General features: G+C 40.9%; 1 protein-coding gene and 1 long non-coding RNA gene across 3 annotated transcripts in view; one reads left to right on the forward strand and one right to left on the reverse strand.

The window, feature by feature from the left end:
- The window catches only part of Arhgap32 (Rho GTPase activating protein 32), a 221555-nt gene that overhangs the window by 63206 nt on the left and 138106 nt on the right, over positions 1–20243 (forward strand). The gene's annotated exons all lie outside the window — the stretch shown is intronic.
- LOC147001983 (uncharacterized) lies at positions 2236–6633 on the reverse strand. The gene is made up of 3 exons (XR_015044524.1): positions 6579–6633; positions 5822–5920; positions 2236–2554 (listed from the first exon to the last, which is right to left on the reverse strand). It is a non-coding gene; the product is annotated as an uncharacterized LOC147001983 (long non-coding RNA).

The following is a 20243-nucleotide window of genomic DNA, read 5'->3' on the forward strand; positions in this document are numbered from 1 at the left end:
AGCTGTATGATAGTCTCAAAAATATGTTTTGGAAGACTGGTTTTGTAAAGTGAAAGGAAAATCACTCCTCTGGACCAGAACTGTATAGCCATTTCACGTCTCGGTCTGTCTCAGGACTGTTCAGTTCAAGGACGAAAGGGCTGCTCACCCTGTGCTAAGGGACTTTGCACGGAGAGAACAAAATAAATGCTGACTGGAGCTTTCAGCTAGTCACCTAGTGGGAAAGAAAACCCTATCAATGCGAGACTGAGAGCAAGAATCTTGGCCTTCGTAGTGTGCATCGGGAAGCTTCCTTCTCACCACAGAGCTCTAGTTATGGGAAAGGAGGAATTTTTCTTTTCACTTTTTAAAACACATCCTTGGGTCTTTGGGGGACAAATTGTTGTAATTTAAGCTATATCAGTGTCAGCTGTGCCTTTATGACTGGTGGGGCTTAACTCAGCTCTAATTTACACTTCTCCACCAACTTTTCCTAGTGAAACGCTTTCACGAGTCCACCTTGGCCGGTGAATGCTGCCACAACCCTAATTTGTAGTAAAACTGGAACATTCTAGATCACAATTGGAGTGAGTTAAGCAGCTTTATTGAAATACAATGCCATCTGGTCCTTCATGGTTTAACATGTAATATATGTGTGTATATATTTCTGTAATCCAGAAAGCAGTAACATTCTAATTGGGAAACAACATTCAATTTACATATAAAGAAACAAGTCTTATTTGTGTTATAAAATTAAATTTGATTTCAGTTTATATTTTGACCTGGCTTTCATATAGTTATCCACAAAAAGTATCAAATTTTATTCCTCAAATTTTATGTTTCATTAAACTGTACTTCAAATAAAATATAATTATAGGATCTATATTTTTCACTTTACTTGAAATGGCAATGATGTCAGTAAGAAACTGCATAATCAAGAAATATCCCCAAGGCTCTCAGCATGCTGTTAAATGAAACTCAGGAGCAAATCATAGCCTCTTCAGTTAATTCACGGGGGTGTCTTACCTGGCACAGAGGATACCCTTTACAACCTACATCTTGTCTGTCATTTGTATGTGACAGCATGTGCACATGCAGTTAGTAGATAAAAGTGAGTAGACAGCAGTGCAGGACGCACCCCAGCACCCTCATGACTGTAGGCCATGCTGAGAATGGTATACCTCCCTACCAAAGGAGAAACAAACAGAAACACCAAGCCAGGCACAACCCCATTGATCTACAGTGGCGTCCTGCTTGGGAGATATGCTAGGGCAGTGCACAACGCTTGTAGAAGTAACCAACCAGTGTCTGATTTGACTTAAGGCCCACTTCATGAGATAGAACCTATACTGGACACTACTTGGGTGACTCAGAACCTGACACTAGGTAGCCCAAGGACCTAAGGGAAAACCAAATACTAGTGTTTAGTAGCAATAAAATGACTCCTAATGATATTCTGCTATACTCTTAGCTTTTGCTCAGCCATCACCAGAGAAACTTCCTCTGCAGCAGATGGGAACACATACAGAGATCCATAGCCAGACATTAGAGAGTGAGAGACCTTGGAACACTCAGCCCTAAATGGGATGTCAATGTCAAATCCCTCCCTTCAGGACTCAGGGAACCCTGTGCAAGAGGAGGTGGAAAGAGTCTAAGAGCCAGAGGGGATGGAGTGTACACACACACACACACACACACACACACACACACTCTAAATCAACAGGGTCAATGCACATATAAACTCACAGAGACTGCAGCAGCATATATAGGGCTTGCATGGGTCTGTATCAGATGGAGTCCTTGAGCTAAAAGGAGAAGTGGACACATATTCCACCTCTAACCTAGAAGATATCTCCAATTGATAAGCACTTGCAAATGAAAATGTACTTTTCTCTGAGGGAGACTAACTGGGGAGACACATTACTCTTAAGGGTAGGCAGCATATTTCCCAGGAGATGGACAACACAAAGTGAACTCAATGCCATCATTGGAAGGTCTTTTTTTACACACCATATTTTATTTCCCCCTCCCCCATCCACCCTCCGACAGTTCCACATCCCATACACCCTCCCTGCCTCCCTGTCTCCATGAGGATGTCCCCACTCCCACCCTACCAGACCTCTAAATTCCCTGGGCCTCCAGCTCTTGAGGGTTAGGTGCATCTTCTCTGACTGAACCCAGACCCAGCAGTCCTCTGCTGTGTGTGTTGGGGGACTCAGATCAGCTGGTGTATGCTGCCTGGTTGGTGGTCCAGTGTTTGAGAGATCTAGAGGGTCCAGGTTAATTGAGACTGTTGGTTCTCTTACAGGGTCGCCCTCCTCCGTTTCTTCTAGCTTTTCCCTAATTCAACCACAGGGGTCAGCAGCTTCTGTCCATTGGTTGGGTGCAAATATCTGCATCTGACTCTTTCAGCTGCTTGTTGGGTCTTCTGGAGTGTGGTCATTGCTAGGTTCTTTTGTGAGCACCCCATAGCTTCAGTAATAGCGTCAGGCCTTGGGACCTCTCCTTGACCTGGATCCCACTTTGGGCCTGTCGCTGGACCTTCTTTTCTTCAGGCTTCTTTCCCTTTTCATCCCTGTAATGTTTTCAGACAAGGAACAGTTATGGGTCAGAGTTGTGACTGTGGGATGGATGCCCTGACTTCCTGCTGGAGGTGGGCTATAAGTTCCCTTTCTCTGCTGTTGGGCATTTCATCTAAGGTCTCTCCCTTATCGGTTTTTTTTTTCCTTTGTTTTTTTGTTTTAAAGGGTTTTGGTTGTTTGGTTTTTTGAAATAGGATTTATCTGTGTAGTTCTGGATGTCCTGAAACTCACTGTGTGGATTAGTCTGTCCTCGAACTAAGAGATCTGTCTGCCCCTGCCTCTCAAGTACTGGGATTAAAGGCATGCACCACCACTGTCTGGCTGGGAGTTCCTTATAATGTCCATGTCTAGGCTTTTTTTTTTTTAATTATCTTATTTTTTATTTTGAATATATATCTTCTTTTTAGCCTACAGGTTCTTTGTGTATATTATGGCTTCCAGTTTAATTTTATTTATTTAAATACATTTTCTTTCTTTTTTCTTTCTTTCCACATTGTAGTTTTCCCTCTCTCCTCTCTTCCTAGTCCTTCCCCCTCACTTCCCCTCTTGCACCCCCTCTCCCTGCACTTCCCCTCCATTTCTCTTCAGAAAATGGCAGGCCTCCCGTGGATAGCAACCAACCATGGCCTATCAAGTTGTAGTAAGACTAGTCACCTCCCCTTGTATTGAGGCTAGAAGAGGCAACCTCATAGAAGGAAAGGGCCTCAAAAGTAGGCCAAAGAGTCAAGACATCTTTTGTTCCCACTGTTAGAAGTTTCACAAGCAGACTTAGCTACACAACTGTAACAGGTGCAGAGGGCTTAGATCAGTCCCATGCAGGCTCCCTGGTTAACTGTTCAGACTCTCTGAGCCCCTGTGAGCCCTGTAGGTTTTCTATGGGTTTTCTTGAGGTGTCTTTGACCCTCTGGCTCCTGTAATCCTTCTCTGTTCCACAGGATTCCCGAAGTTCTGCCCAATGTTCGGCTGTGGGTCTCTTCATCTGTTCCCATCAGTTGCTGGGTGAAACCTCTCTGATGACATTGGGTTAGGTACCAATCTATGAGTATAGCAGACTAGAATAATTTTCCATCTGTGGTTTCTGGGCTGTCCAGCCTCTGGATCCTGGCCCTCCATGGATTGTCAGGGGTGAGCTTCCTCTCATGGCATGGGTCTCAAGTTGGAGTACTTATAGATAGCACAGAAATTGTGGGAGTTGCCAGCCAGTGACTGTTCCAGTTTAATGTTTTTATGGAATTCCTAAGCGTAGCTCTGTGTTTATGTCGGTCTCTTGTGCCTTTTCTTGGACTCTCTTCCTTCTGTTTATTTTGTTCAATTCTGATATTTTAATTTTTATTTTATTTTATTACTGTCTCTTAGAAGCTAGTTTTCTGAGAGATGAAAAAGGGGTGGTTCTTAATGAGAGGGAGGTGGGAAGGAGTAGAGGGTGGGGAATCCATTACCAGGATTTGTTATCTGAGAGAAAAAAGCTATTTTCAGTAAAAGGAAAAAGTAGTCCCTTAAAAAAACTAATCAAGCCCAAATGAAGTAAATAAATCATACATTACTGAAATATAAATATTAGACTAAAATTCTGAAAGTGCTCTTTGTGCAGTTGAATTACAATTTCATATTATAGGAAACATTTTTAATGTGCATCTCTTTCATAATCTTACATAAATGATGGGACCGATTTATGTGATAGCAAAGCATCACAGGGGACGACATCATGCTTGGCTCGTAAGGAATATGGGGGGTGGCTTCCCAGGGAAGTGATAGTCCCTGGAGTACAGAATCAGCTCTCCCTGCATGTCCGTGGAGAGATGAACCTCCTCTGCCCCCTCCGCCTGTAGAGTCGAAGCTACCATGAAGAGTATTTAGAGCAGTGCTTTTGAAAGCATGGCAGGATAGTTGGGGATGAGAAAGTAACTTGAAATTTTCTCAGTGAAAGAGACATTTAAAGTGTTTCTTCCTAGGTGACCTAAGAGGTGACTGCCTACCCTGGGGATTATGTGACCCTGGACGACCATCAGTTTAGTACAGGGATGTGTAGTACAGGGACTGTATCTTTTCCCTTATTATGTCACTAGGCCTTTGGAGAATAAGAATGAAAATGAAATATGAAGACTGACCACAGAACTGTAAGACAGAAAAGATAAATGCATGGATTTGAGTTTGTTTTTTGGTTTGTTTAGCTGACTTTAGACTCGATGTTCTTCATGCAGATATCTGAATCTATGCAATTCCAGTATGTGCTTATCGTTGTTAAAGGCCTTTGGGTTTCTCTGATTGTTTTTGTTTTGTTCAGAAGGAAAAATGTACTCACCTGGTTCTTAATGTCTCAGACACCTGCCTGAGACAGTCTATTAGGCAAGTGCCTGCCTGCCTTTCTTTTCTCCTTGTTTTCAGATTTGACATGGAAGCCCCCTTGAACTTATGGGTTCAAGTGAGCCTCCAGCCTCATCCCTCCAGGAGCTGGCACCACAGGTGTGCCACTGTGCCCTCAGATGGCGCCTACCAGATGTTAGTGAGGCAGGAGAGCCACTCCCTACATGGCCTCATGTTTAAGTTCAATGATGTTGAATGCCCTGGCACCTAGGTTTCATCTCAAGAATGCTTTGTAGAGGAATATTGATATCTTTACTGATATTTCCAGACATTCTGGCTAACAGTTTATGTTTGTCTCAAATGTGATTTTGTAGTGTTATATGTGGAAGGGTTTTCTAAAATTACTGTTTGATAAAATATAGTTTTATAGTGAATGTGATCCTCAGTTTTATGATTTTAAAAGTTGTCCTTAGGGGAGAAAAAAATCTTAATTTGCCTTTGCTATCACTGAAATTGTTTTTGTGTATGTATGAGTGATGTGGCATAATACTGTATGCGTGAGTGTGTGCATGTGTGTTTCTGTGCAGTTGTGCATGTGACATGGTGTGGAGGCCAGAGGTTGATGTTCAGCATCTCCCTCAATCATGTTTACCTTAGTTGTTGAGACAGGAGTCTTTCTTGAATGTAGATAGTATCATAAATTTAGCTAGACCATCTAGCTGCTGAGACTTAGAGACTCTTCTGTCTGCCTCCTCAGGGTGGGCATTCTAGATGCACACCACTGTGCCTGGACCACTGTGCCTGAGCTTTACGTGGTTTCCAGGGATCTGAACTCAGATACTCATGCTTGAACACACACCAGGTGTCTTACCAACTTACCCATGTCATCATCTTTGAAAGAATGAAAATAGTTCTCTCACCCCCCCACCCCCCACAAACCCCCCAGGTCTTATTACATGTCCCAGGCTGGCCTCAGACTCCGATCCTCTAGTTGCAGCCTCCAGAGCACTGGAATTATCCATTTCAGCACGCTTCAGAGCTTCCTTTTGTGGTTTCTGGAATAATAAAACCAGTGTTTCAGTTTTGAAAAACCTGTGATTGTATTTATTTATTTATTTATTTATTGTGTTTCTTTATTTTAAACTTACTTTTTTGTGTATGGGTCTTTTGCTTGAATATATAGTGTCTGTGAATCACATGTGTGGTTGGTGCCCTCAGAGGCCAGAGGGTGTCATCCTCTTGAATCAGAGTTACAGATGGTTGTGTGCTGCCCTTGGGTGTTAGGAATTGAATCCAGTCCTCTAATCGCTGAGCCATCTCTTCACCCCCCCCCCCCCAGTCTTTTGGTTTTGACTAGCAGATATTTTTTGTTTGTAGCTCCTAAGCTACTTCAAACCTAAGAACTTAGTCCTTATGCAAACAATGCAAACATAGAAAAAGGTTTCTCCTAGATAACTAGACAGATATTAACTGCTCTCTAAGTATACGAACTTTATTTCTTCTCCATTTCCCTGTGCCCGCCCTCTCTCCTTCCCTTCCCCCCCCCCCCAGTCTGTCTCTCTCCATGCGCGCGCGCACATACACACACACACACACACACACACACACAAACGTACTCTTACATCACCACCCAGCAGCTTTCTTTCCTAGATTCTAACTACCTTAATGCTACTGATTTTAACAAAATTAAGTTCAAATTAAAATAATTTTTACCTGAAGGTTTGAATGCTCAATAGGCTTGATACTCTCAAAACAGCTTGCTTTTAAGTTGTTAGTGACAAGCCGTCTCGGAGAGTAGCTTTGAATCGGTTACTAAGGAGAGAGTGCCAGCTTTGGCTCTGTTAAGGCTGAACATTTCTCTTCTAATACAGTGGGATTTTCAGGCAACAGTTATAACTTGCCCACTGTAGGTAACCGTGCTGTGACTATGTGTTCTTGTAGTGTATCATTTCTAGAGATTTGTTGTTACACCTGTTTTATTATTATGTTCTTTGCTATTAAGAGGGGTAATGGATTCAATTTTGAATAATTTCTGTTCTTTTGAAACTTTGGTTTTCTAAATTTCATGTTTTAGATGTAAATTTGCCATCTTTCTCTGAGCTTCATTTCTTTTTGTCATCTGTCATTTGGTTTGAAATGTGAGTGCTTTGAAAATAGCAAGCTCCTGTGTGAATTTTAAGCTAATATTTTTAAAATCACATTAATACTGAGAATTTAAATTTGGAAGCAACAGCATAGATAGTAGTCATGGTAGGCTGTGTGAGCAAGAAGACCAGCACACTGGGGAGTCCTCCTTTCCGATTGTTGTTTGAAGAAGTCCGTGTTAGTTTGTGATTGCTTGCAGGCTTTATTGCTGTATTAACTTCTCCGGACTTGACCTGCCGATAGAAGGTAATATACTACAGTACCAGTTTGCTGCTGGAGAGTGGAGCAGGGAAAAATGTAATCCTCCTTGGTCAGACTGGGCCTGATGGGCCTGCACAGGATGGACTTGAAAGTCATGATATTTCTGTTTTATTGCCTTAAATTTCTGACACCACGAGTCCATGTATTTTTATATAATTCAGACTGCATGCTGAGGTAAACTGTCTTTGGTCTCTTGATTCCCAACAGTCATGTAATCTCGAAATTTAGCACACTAGAATGGGTGGTTCCTGATTTTCAACTATTTTCACGTAGCAGGTCAGTTCATCCTAGTATGTTAACTGTTTTTCTAGCCTTAGAAAGATTCTAAGTTTCTGTTCTCCACTGTAAGGATATTCTATAGTTTGCATCCATTCTGTGTTGTTGTTCTTGGGAACTAAACAGACAGTGGTACCAAACATGGATTGTGATTGTCTTTAGTTGACTGTGGGAGAGTAGACATGTTGTAGGTGGGGGTGAAGATAAAAGAACCCATTTAGGTTATAAGCCACTTGGCATTCAAAACTTTTTTATTATCACAGGTCTTGAAGAACTGCCCATTTATACCTGGTAAAGCATTGTGAGAACAGGTTACCAGTGGACACTATGCATGTATACATATGAGAAGTGTGTGTGTGTGTGTGTGTGTATTGTGCACACATGTGGTTCTTGTTCATTTAATATTTGTTTTAGAAGACTGGTAGATAGCCAGAAAATATTAAGTTAAAGTAACCTTTGTAGCTTTTAGGAATTTATAATTTTGGGCAACACATGAAGCCTGGATGTTCAATTCTCATCACACTCTGTCTCCCTAAAAATATTAAACAAAAGTAAATGGAGCAATGGAGGAGGCAGGGAGTCTTCAGAGAAAAGAGACTGAAGAGACCTGCGACCTGTCATACTGTGGGTGGACGGTTTCTGACTTAGACAGGTGAGTGATAGAAAGTGGAAAAGGGTTTATGATCATTAAAACATTAAATAATAAAGCTATTTACTGACTGGTGTTTCAGGGAAGGAATTATCACTTCTCTAAAACAGTGATACTATTTAAAATGTTTTAGAGTTCAAGCATTATGACCTAAGTTCAATTTTTAGTACCCACTTTAAAAAAAAGCAGCCTAGTGTGTTTGCATGAGCTCGTAATCTCAGTTCTAGTGAGGCAGGAACAGGCAGGGCCGATCCCTAGGGCTCACTGGCATTTCAGGCTAGCCTACTGAGCAAGCTCCAGGCCATCGAGAACCCACCTCCAAAAGCAAAGTGGTTCACACCTGAAGAACGACCTCCAAGGTTAATCTCACCTCTGTACATATGTACGTACACACACATACAGGTGTTTTAAAAAGACATTTTGACTTATTAAGATTAAGTGATATCTAGGATTTGCTTACATACAACTTGGTGAGGTCAGTGGAAATTTCTCAGTTAATTAATTATCTAAAAATTTTATTGCATATACTGTGTGTGTTGAGGGGAAGAGACAGACAGAGAGACAGAGACAGAGAGACAGACAGACAGACAGACAGACAGACACACATACACACACACACACACACACACACACACACACACACACACACAGAGTTAATAGGAGTCAGTTTACCACTGTGTTGAGACCTGAGGATTGAACTCAGGGTGTTAGCCTTGGCAGTAAGCACCTTTACCCACTGAGCCATCTTGCCAGTCCTTAGGAGGATGAGGATGAGGAAGAAGAGGAGGTGGTCCTTTTTCTCCTCCTCCTCTTCCTCCTTTTCCTCCTCCTCCTCCTCCTTCTCAGCCCTTCGCACACTTCTTTAATCTCAAACAATGAAGGTAAAGTTAGTTTGTAGAAGGAAGCTCCTGTGTTTGAAAGTGATGTCTAATTGAGTGGTAGAAAAAGTGATGAATCAGAAAGATTTGACAGAATAGGATCTGCCCAACTCAGAAGAAGAGAGAGGAAAGAGAGGCAACCTAAGAGGGAGAGCAGAGGGAGAGAAGGAAGAAGGAAGAAGGAAGAATGCAGTTTTACTGGGAGATAGGTTGAAGAGAGAACAAGCTAGCATGGGTGAAGACAGAATGAGCCAGAGAATGAGGACTCTGAAGAATTGAACAGAACAGATTACCAGAGTTAGTTTGAGGCCGAGTAGAGCAAGAAAGTCAGAGGTGAAGAGAGAAGCCAGGTTGAATCAGCCAGCCAGGAGAGGAGTTGGAGCCAGAGTAGCTGAGTTCAACCAGGCAGCAGGGGTTTCAAATTGGAAAAACAATCCCTCAGATATTAGATCAAAGCTGTCCTTGGAGGTCTACCTGGTGCCTGTGGGATAACGACTGTCTCTGAAGCGAGCTTGTTTGGGGTTGGGATTCTTAAATTGAAGGAGGGCCCAAATAGGCAGTTTCTAGGGTGGTTTTATATCAGCCAGCTGCCATTGTCTTCTGTGTAAAACCTGTCCACAGTTTACTCCATCATATTTAAAGGATGTGCAGAAGTGAGGAAGATCAGCTGTGATGTGAACAATCAAAAGAAGGTTTAGAAGAAAAAGTCATTAGGAGGAATGAGAATTGTTTAGAAATAAGAGAGGACTAAAACCTGCATGAAATAAGTGTGTAGAAATACAATTCTCTCTTAAGGCACATACAATATGAAATTTGCTCATTTTTTGCAGGGACAATGTAATGTATAATATAAAATATATTGTAATATAATGAAAAGCTCATTCTTTTTATTTTTCTTGTTTCTCTCTCTCTCTCTCTCTCTCTCTCTCTCTCTCTCTCTCTCTCTCTCTCTCTCTCTCTCTCTCTCTCTCTTTCTCTTCCTTCCTTCCTTCCTTCCTTCCCTGGAGGTAAGACTGTTGTGTTGATGCTCTTAGTGGGAGTTCTGAGCATCTGTACAGATGCCTTTCTTGGAACCTGAATGTGGATCTGTATGTGCTGTTCTACCCCTTTGCCTCTTTTTTCTCTGCCCTTCATCATATTTCTGTTCACTTGTTCCCACTGTGATCATGAAGCAGCTGCTTTGTCCTCATATATGTATGTAGCATTGCTCTCCCTGGCTTTTCAGTGAGATAATTATGTAATCCAATGCTAAGCAACAATAAGGTGCACGTTTTGCTGTTCTCTTTTGCTATTATAAAGTGTGTTACAATGGGTGTTTCTGCTTATCTCCAGTATCTACCTGAAAGACCACCGGGCTAAGGAGGGTCCTAGTTTGTGTTCTGGTGGATTTTGCCAACTCTCCCTGCAAAGAGAATGCATCTGTTTAAACTCTGACCTGCATGCATATTGATTTTCCCTTATTGTCTTTCAGTTTGTTAAGAGCTTTACATTTTTTTGAAATTAGAATATAATTACATAATTTGTTCCTTCTTTTCTTCCTTCAGTCCTTCCTTTGTAACTCTCTTGATCTCTGAAGTTCATGACCTTTTTCTTTAATTGTACACACACACACACACACACACACACACACACACACACACACGATTTCAGGGCTGACCACTTGGTATTAGATAAACAGTTGGGAGCTCTTCTCTAGGGAAAGCTAGTTCTCCTTCTCCCAGCATTATTTAGTTGCCTGTAGTTATTTGTTTAGGCTCAGAGTCCCCATGAGGCATCCCCCTTCCATGTTAGGATGTTGTGGTGTCATCCTTGATTAGGCCTCATATAGTCAGTCTGTTGATGAAACTTCATGGATTCTCTGACATTTTAGAAGACACAATCTCACAGCAACCTTCCTGTTCCTCTGTCTCCTACAGCCTTGGGCGTCCTCTTCCATTATGATTCCTGAGCCTTAGGTATAGGAGTTGTGTTGTAGATGCATCCATTGGGGCTGGGCACCATATGGTCCTTGTTCTATGTTTTGATTGGTTGTGGTTTTCTGTATTGATCTCCATTGTAGAGAGACTTTTTTGTTTTGTTTTGTTTTTAAAATGAGGGATGAGACCTATACTTACCTGTGAGGATAAGGATAAATATTTAGAATGTAGTTAGGAGGTATGCTGGTTTAGGAAAATTGTGGTTGTAGGTTCCCCTCAAAGATCCATGACTTCACTAGCCCGCAGTAGGTAGGCAGATTCCCAGTACCAGGCATGTTTTCCTCTCTTGTTGAGTAGGTCTTAAGTCCAGTTAGAAAGCTGTGACTGCTAAGGTATGTTTGCACTGTTAGGAATGTGGTGCTGTGCTGGTCATTGTTGAGGTGCATAGACATCATAGCTCACAAGGGTCATTGGGTGTTTTTCTTTTTTGGAAGCTTGCATGGTATCTTCTGGTATTAAAGCTAACCCTCAGGGAGAAGGTTTTCAGGTCTAGGTGTAATCTTCCAGGCCCTGTGTCTAAAATATCTGGCATCTTCAGCCTTAGAGAACTAACCTCCACCTCCAGGAAGCCACCAAGGGCAGTATCAATAGCCTATAGTATTTTTTTGGGGGGCGGTCTTTTGGATTCCCCTTATACACTTTTAAGGGTGTTCTCATGCTTGGTGTAGGGATTTTTGTTAATTTATGCCTAGTCCCTCCAACAGAGTTTCACTGTGGAGCCATGGATAGCTTGGAACACACACTGGTCTGTCTGCCTCTGCCTTCTGAGTGCTGGGATTAGAGGTATGTATCCCCTACCTGGCTTATTAAAAACATTTAAAAACCTTGCTTGTGTGCAAAAATAAAAAACATATATTTTTGTGAGTCCTCATCCCATTTCTGTGTTAGTTAAGTATCTTTTCTTATGTAATAAGGTTGTCTTGTAGGTTTCTCTGGTTATTTCCCTTTTTACCAATTTATCTTCTGTGCTATTGGATCAGAGAGATTTCTATTTGTGCTCTGCTTCTTTACCTGCTCATTTTACACTTTGGCTGTGTTTGCATTTTGTTATTGTTATAGAACATATAAACACCTCTTCTTCCTCCCTTCCCCCTCCCTCCCTCTCTCCTCCCTCCCTCCCTCCTTTCCTACCTCCCTCCCTCTTCTCTCTCCCTTATTCCCTCCTCTCCCTCTCTCTGTGTGTGTTTGTGTGTGTGCACACATGCATGTGCATATGTGGTCATTATTGTGTTCATGTGTGGAGACCAGTGTTTGATATTATGATGTCTGACTCTGTCACTGTCCTACCTTATTTTTTGAGACAGAATCTTTTCACTGAACCTGAAGTTTGAAGTTTGGGCCCAACAGAGAGGCCAGGATATACCTATTTCTGCTCATAGTGTTGGAGTTTACAGACATGTGTAACCATACTCATTTTTTAAATGAGTATGGGTGTTTTCCTTGCGTGTATGTTGGTATGCCATGTGTATAGCTTGGTGCCTAAGGAGGCCAGACAGCCATCAGACAGCTCTGTGCTTCCATGTAGGTGCTGGGAATGGAAACTGGGTCCTCTGTAAGCGTTATCAGTATTCTCAACTGTTTAGTCATGTCTTCAGCCCCACAGATGACTTCATAGGTAGGTTCTAGGGAATCCAATCTTAGGTCTTTATATTTCTGTAGAAAGCATTTTATCAACTCAACCATCTCAAGCTGGATATAAATATTTTTATATAAGGTTTATCTGTGTTTTGTGATTTTTTTCTGGCTTTATAAAAATTGTTAGAACTCTATCAAATTATACTGAGGACTTTTCTAATGTAATATTGTTGCAAGGAGCGTCCTGGGGTATTCTGTGATTTAATTCTTAGACTTAAATCCTTGGTTTCCTGGGCATTTATTTTAATGTACAGAATGAGGAAGACTGTAACTCACACCCCCAGGATCTCTGTTGGATGACAGGGATTTGTTACAGTGCTGCTGTGACTGTCCCGTCCTCTCGGCTTGAGGTCATCACAGAGATTGGGATTTACTAGGATTTGTTTCAATAGAAGCTCGAATATTTTGTCAGTTGTTTTTATGTAAAATGTCAGGAAAATTTTCCAAATCCCTACGGTCAGAAATGATTGGTTTTCTAAACCTGTTTTCAGATTTGCCAACAAATTGTAGTTTCTATCAGGAAACTAACCCTCTGTCAATTTTCAAAGCTGCAGGATTAAATCAGCAAGTATTCTAGAAGTTGCAGGAAGGGAAAGGTATTGTATAAGCCAAGTCAGTAGAAGTTCATTTTCCATGCTTTCAAGTGAGGAAACTCAAGAGTAGCTCTTAGGTGGTGGTATGGTGTGTCTTGTCTTTCCTTTTCTTATTCATTCATTCATTCATTCATTCATTCACTCACTCACTCACTCACTCACTCACTCACTCACTCACTATGTGTGGACCTGGGTGTAAAAGTCAGGGCTCCATATTTTCTGCTGCTGGGAAGGAGACTAGTACCCAGGACTTAAGGGCACATCTGAGGTTGGTGAAAGCTGTTGTGTAGTGTACAGTGTCACTTGACCTTACCTCCTAGTAAGCTGTTTACCATCAGCATGGACCTCTCCAGTGTAAATGTGTAAACATGTTTTGTGTTTTAATGTCCTTTAATAATTGTCAATGCCTTTCAACTTTTGACACCTTTTTTTTTTGTTTGTTTCTTTGATGGGCCATGGAAGGCTCTTTTTTTTCTGTCTTAATCTGGCCACTTGAGCAAAAGTATACCTGGCAGTTATCTCTGAGTGGAAGGAAAGATATGTAAAGTAAGAAGGCAGGAAGTCTGGCAGGTTCCTAGACAATGCATATCTTCCCTATTAATTGTGAGGCGTGTAACTGCCTTGCATGGTGCTGAGCACAGAACACTGGTATGTGTAGTTATCCTTTCTAGTTTTCTGTTTGTGCTTTAAAAGGCTGAGATACAAGCAGAAGCCTGCTTTTTGAAAATACCTATTACCTGGAAACTTGAGATAAGAAAAATAGTTATTAAAAGTAGATAATTAGCGAAAGATCACCCTGATTAGGGTTCTGGTTTTATTATGTAGGTCATGGAGCCTGAGGCAGTGGGAGGGTCTAAGGTATGACAGGTGCACAGTCATATGCAGTGAGTGTGTGCCTGGGGTTTCCTGTCTGTAGTCCCAACTGTAATGAAACCACATCATCACCTGCCACTGGTATGGCAGCCACACTCCTGAGTGTGCATCAGCAGAGCTGACCCACCTGGACACCGTGCTGCTCCATATCCCATGCCTTGAGGATCTCACAAGACAAGCAAGATGGAGACAGAAAGTGAGACTAGCTCTTTGGGGGATGACAGTGTGTTTTGGTTGGACTGTGAAGGTGTAACCCAGCTGACTGATGGTGAAGAGGAAGAAAGGGAAGAGAGTTTCAGGTAAAACGGAGTTGTTTTCTTGTCCATCCTTTGTCCATCTGTCCTCTCCTCCTCCTCCTCTATCCTCTCTGTTTCAATACTTTTCTCAGTAAGACTTCTCTCTGGGTCAGTTTGGGGTGGAAGAGGGCAGCTTTTCCTTTGGCCGTACCATTCTACATTCCACAACTTGCCCTGAGCTTGTAAAATGTATTTTCAATTACTTGTTCCAACACCAGGAAGAGAAGGTGTTAGACAGGTTTTGTAGTAGCATTTCAGGAATTTCAAGTACAGACTCCTAATGAACTGCTACCCTTTTCTGTGTCTGATTTTTATCTTAATAGATTTGATCTGAATTTGCATCTAAAGGTTATTTCACCGTTTCCTTGCACTGTGCTCTGAAACGTATGTGTGCGGACAGCTGACTGCATTTATGCTTATGTATAAAACATCCGATTAAATTTAAATCAGTTATTTTGTGGCTTTGATTCTCAATTTTTACCCACTTTCTTATTCTAAGGCTTTTGGGCTTTGGACTTTCTGGTCGCAGTTAATACTTGGAAGTTTTTAAGAGGATGCCTCCTGTTTGAGAGTTCTGTGGCTTCTGTTAAAAGAGATCCATTTGCAGGAGGAAACTGACAGTATTTAATTCTGTTGTATTATTACAGAATTTAGGAAGCCTTTTCTGTTTCATTCAGGGCTAGGGACTTAACACATTTGTAGACACTTAAAAAAATCTTTATGTTCATACCTTTAATTTTAGCACTGCAGGTAGAGGTAGGGAAATCTCTGTAGGTTTGAAGCCAGCCTGGTCTGCAGAGTGAGTTCCAGGACAGCCAGGTGTACACAGCGAAACCCTATCTCAAAACAAAACAAAACAAAACAAAACAAATCTCAGTGAAATTTGGAGTTTGAACTACATACACCCACTACTACCCACATAGGCATTAGATATCTTTGTAACTTTACCTGAGTCCTTAGGCAGGTGAACACATCATTTCATCAGATATAGTCTTTATGTTTAATAGTCAAAACAAGTAGTTATAGTCTTCCTCCCCTCCGTGTGTGTGTGTGTGTGTGTGTGTGTGTGTCCCAAGTTAGAGGATTTCTTTATTTGGCATTTGTTTTAAAGACTTAGTTGAAGAATGGAGCGATTGAGTGGTAAGAGCTCTTGGTAGGTCATATGAATTTGTTACTCAAGGGTTAAAACAAATGAGAATTATTTTTTAATGTTGAGATTATGCAAATGAACATTTACTAGCATATCATTCTTTTTTGTTTCCTTTTTTCCTCCTATAATTACATTTAGCTTTCCAGATTTGAATAAGCTTCATCTTTCTAAAGGTATGCTGATGTTACACATATCCCCTGGTTTTTGCTATGGTCTTTGTATCTTTCTTACTTGACTATGTTTTGTTTGGTTTGTATTAAAACTGACCTGGTTACAATTGTGTTAGTTACTTTGTGGTAATTGTCAAAGGAAGAAACAACTTGTGCCTGACTTTATTGATATTCTACAGTATGTTAGATACTGTAGTCTTAGATTTATTCTTAAGCGGTGGGAACCTCCCGTACCATTTTTCTCTTCTGATCTGTAAGGCTGAGTCCTAGTGTTGAGTCCTGACAGCATAGTGATCTGAGAGACAGCCATTTGTAGGCCCTGTTTTAGGAAGCCATGAAACCAGAGGGAGTTTGTTCTTGTTTACAGTTGTATATCCTATCTGAATTGCACCTTAAATCTTCCAAAATGCATGCGCCTTTGGATTTGATTTACAAACTGCAGACAGAGATATAGGTAAGGCCGAATTTCACACAGTGTTTCTCACCCTACTCATCAGGAAGGCATGAGGAAACAAGGCAGCACAGGCTTTCACAACATCCGCAGCATGTTCCTGCTGAAACGCCAGGCAGAAAAATGCATGTGGGTGTGGAAGGGGAAGGGCTGGCTTAAATGCAGCTCTGACTTTGGAGAAGTGATAGAGCAATAGAGTCTGTGCTGTATGATGGTTGTTTGAAAGGTCGGGTTTATCGTTAAGTGTATACCAGAGTTTCAGTTTGTTTCTTTAAAATCTGTACTAGTTCATCTAGAGCAAAACTGCTGCCTGATTACAACTCCATCTGTTTCTCTGTTTCTCTGTCTCCTAAAGAGACGGGGAGGGGGGAGACTGTAATTATTTTTTTCTCATGTGTAGCATCTAAGTTAGGTGTTAAATTTACTCTTAAAAAGGAATGGTATCATGTATCTTGAGGGGTCGTGGGTGGAAGACCTAATCTTATCCAAAATGTGTGTTCCTGGTGGCTCCAGCCATTATCTGTGTTACAGAAGGCATTATACTTTGAGAGAAAAGCAAATGTTTGTCTGTTAGCTTCTGCAGTAGCCTTTACTTTTTGACCTGTTGGGAGGAGACAAGGCTTTTCTGAGAGCACATGTGGGGTCTGCTCACTCTCTACCATGTCTACCATGTCAGACCAGAGCTGGGGTCACTGACTCAGCTCTTTGCTCCTCTGACTTCTCATTTGTACTGTGCAGTTAATATTGTGTGCTCCATCTGCCTTGTTACCCTGTGCAGAGGTCCTTAGAGTCCTCAGAAGAGGGTAGCCCGTAGTTATGAACATTTCTGTATAAAGAATGATCTTTACATCATTAAAAGAACCCTTCTGTAAATGGGAAGGAAACTACAATTCAGAAAAGGAAAACAAATGTTTAATCCTGTCAGGAAAGAGAAACTCCATTTAGGAGTTGTTACATGAAGTATATTGGCTAAATATGTTATGTAAAGTATGTCTGTTAGCTGCATAAAAAGTCTATAAAATTTTTCAGATGAGGATTTGACGTAGATCTGCTTAGCCCATATTATCTATCAATGAAAGATTTGAACCCACGTGTAATGACTGAAAGACTTTTGTAGTAGGAAATACTTGTGATATATATCTGGTGCTATCTGCCTCTGTCTAGTTGGGCAATAACTTCCTGAAGCACCACCCTTTTAACATTTCTTTGAGGTGATTCTGTGCATCAGTGATATTTAGATGTTGCTAATACTAAAGTGGAGCCATGAACCTACTGTTTTGAGCTTCCCTCTCCAAGGTGTGAGTTCTAGGGTACTTAGAACTAGGCTCTAGATTGTTGGCCTTTGGAACTAGAAATGTCTTTACCAGACTCTTGAGCTGGGTGTAGAGGCACACGCCTTTCAAAAATCCTATCATTTGAGAGACCATGGCAAGAGGACTGTGAGGTAGACGCTATTTTGATCTATGTTGTACTGTCTCAAGAAGTTTTTCTTTGTTGTTTTTGTTTTGTTTTGTTTTTCTTTCAAGTTTAGTCTCTCATTTCACTTTACTGGCAGGTAGACAACCTGGCAGGTAGAGCATACAATTTTAAACAGTTTCAGGAATGTTAGAGTATATAATTAACCTCTTAAAATTTATATACCTTTAACCTACAGATGATGCCCTAGTCTCTCTTTCAAGTACCTTTACTTGTATCTGCATTTAAGACCTTTGATTTTGAAATGAGAAGAGAAAGTTCTTACTCTACTTGAAGAGACTAATTTGGTGAACACCATAATGGGGGCTGAGGGTGCGGCGCCCTATTGGTTTTAAGCATATGGCACCTGTTTCCCATGTGCTTGCCTGGTCTGGTGGTCGCTTTGCCCCACCTCTGCCTTCCTTGGAATGATGCTGCGCTGCTCAGCAGAGCTGGGCAGTGATGACTTCAGTGGGCTTACTTTTCCTTTACAGTAGAGTGATTTACTTGAATGGCTAGATGCTACTTCACAGTTTTTTATTATTCTTGACTTTTTGTTTTCTGAAGTTCTTGATTTTGAGATTTACCAATCAGTTTTTATGAACTTGGAGGGATGGAGAGGAAATACTAACCCTTAAGCATTAATGTAATTACATCTTCACACTCATATCAGTTGCATACTATACAATTTTACATAGGTATCTCACTTTTAATGTCTCATATAAAGAGCCAAAATGCATATATCTTACAAGAAAAAGATATCTTATTGCTTTGGAGCTTAGTTTGCTCCTCAAAATATTCATTTATTATTAAGTACCGCCTTTCCTGAGCATACTCTTATCAGTGCTAAACTAATAACCATGAGTCTGAAGTAAGCCTCCCTAATCTCAGAAAACTGTATGCAGTGTTGGAACTTAGCCATTATTCAGTCATTATCATTGGTGAAGTAAACCTCATTCTAACCTCAAGACATGCTAGTGCAAGACTTTCTTGGTATTTCAATAATTAAGCCCTTTGGTGTGGTGCCCAAGGGGAGCTTTCCAGAAGAAAGGCATGTGTTTGGCTGCATAAGGTTTTTGATGTTCAAAAGGCCTTAGAGCATAGAAACTGTAAATAGTTTAAAAGTTCTTGATTTATTAAGTTGTTTATTTAAAGTTAAGAAATTATGCTGGCATGTGGGTCAGTGTTAGAATGTTTGTCTAGGTTTATTATGAGCGTACACGTGCATTATGAAATTATCTCTTACAGACTTAAACTTTACTCAGGAATGTAATACAGCCAACCTTTTGCTTCTAAAGTGGAACACAACGTTTTATCCCAGCATCTAGAGTTTGAAGGCAGGTCTACACAGTGAGGTCCAGGCTAGTCATGGCTATCTAGCCTGTGCCTCAGAATAACTTAAGCTTAACCAGAACAGATGGACCTTCCTAGACACACTGGAAGTTCTGCTTCTCATTTGATCTCTTTCCAATCACTCGTTTTCTTTTCTGTGTTCTCATTCAGTTATAATTATTTGAAGTAAATCTATTTCTTCTACCCAGTGGTCTTTTGTGTGTGTGTTGTCTCTCTCTTTCCCTTCTTTTCCCTGTTTGCTGAGGGAAGCTCTGTAGGAGCTTTTGCTTTCTGTTCCTTCAGTCTCATTTCTGCCGTAGATGAGACTTTGGCTTACCAACCTGAAATTCATCCGTCTCATGATGTCAGCTATACCACTTTGCAAAGGATTTGTTTCCATTCTTTAATAAGTTTTCAAAGACTGGAACAAGGCATTTGTTTCTTGGAGTACATGTAGTCTTAGAATAAAAGGCACAGTGCAAAGGTTCCCCTCCTGCCCCAGTCCCCCAGGCCTTTGATAGGAAATGTCCCTGAAGGGCCTGGTGCTCATCATGATGGATTTCCAGGGATGTGAATGGCTAGAAAGTGGATCTTCCAGGAAAACTGGTCTGCTGTGTCTAGAGTGATTGATGGGGCAACATGGTCCAGTTTTCTTGTTTGTAAAATAGCTAATCATAGTATATGAAGCTATCAAATACCAGTAAGTTAGAAGATACAATTTAAGAAAATAAATAAATAAAAATGCCCTAAATAAGACTAATCAAGACCTTTAAGACCTATTTGAAATGATGATAAAACCAACAACATAACACAAGACTTTACTGAAGAACATAAAAGAAGTGAGGAAAATAATTAAGAACACACTTTGCTCAGAATAAAAGTATATTATAATATAAAGGTGTTAGTTCAATTTAATTTGTGCATTTAGTATAATAAAGTGCTTAAAAATAGGTGAATCAACGTTGAAGCAAATTGAGTTGGGCTAAGTAATTTTACTGTGGAATGATTTGGTTGTTTTTCAAGACAAGATTTCTGTGTGTAGCCTTGACTGTCCTGGGACTCATTATATAGATCAGGCTGGCCTTGAACTCAAATAGATCCACCTGCCTCTGCCTCCCAGTGCTGGGATTAAAGGTGTGTGCCAACACCACCCAGCCAGGGAGTGATTTAGGAAAGAGAAAAGCATTATTTATTCTATATAAACTAACCAGAACAGAGCTCCTGGCTATTTTGAAATA

The sequence above is a fragment of the Mus caroli genome, unplaced genomic scaffold (assembly GCF_978045245.1).
Source record: "Mus caroli unplaced genomic scaffold, Mus_caroli_1 scaffold_11, whole genome shotgun sequence".
NCBI classification, from domain to species: domain Eukaryota; kingdom Metazoa; phylum Chordata; class Mammalia; order Rodentia; family Muridae; genus Mus; species Mus caroli.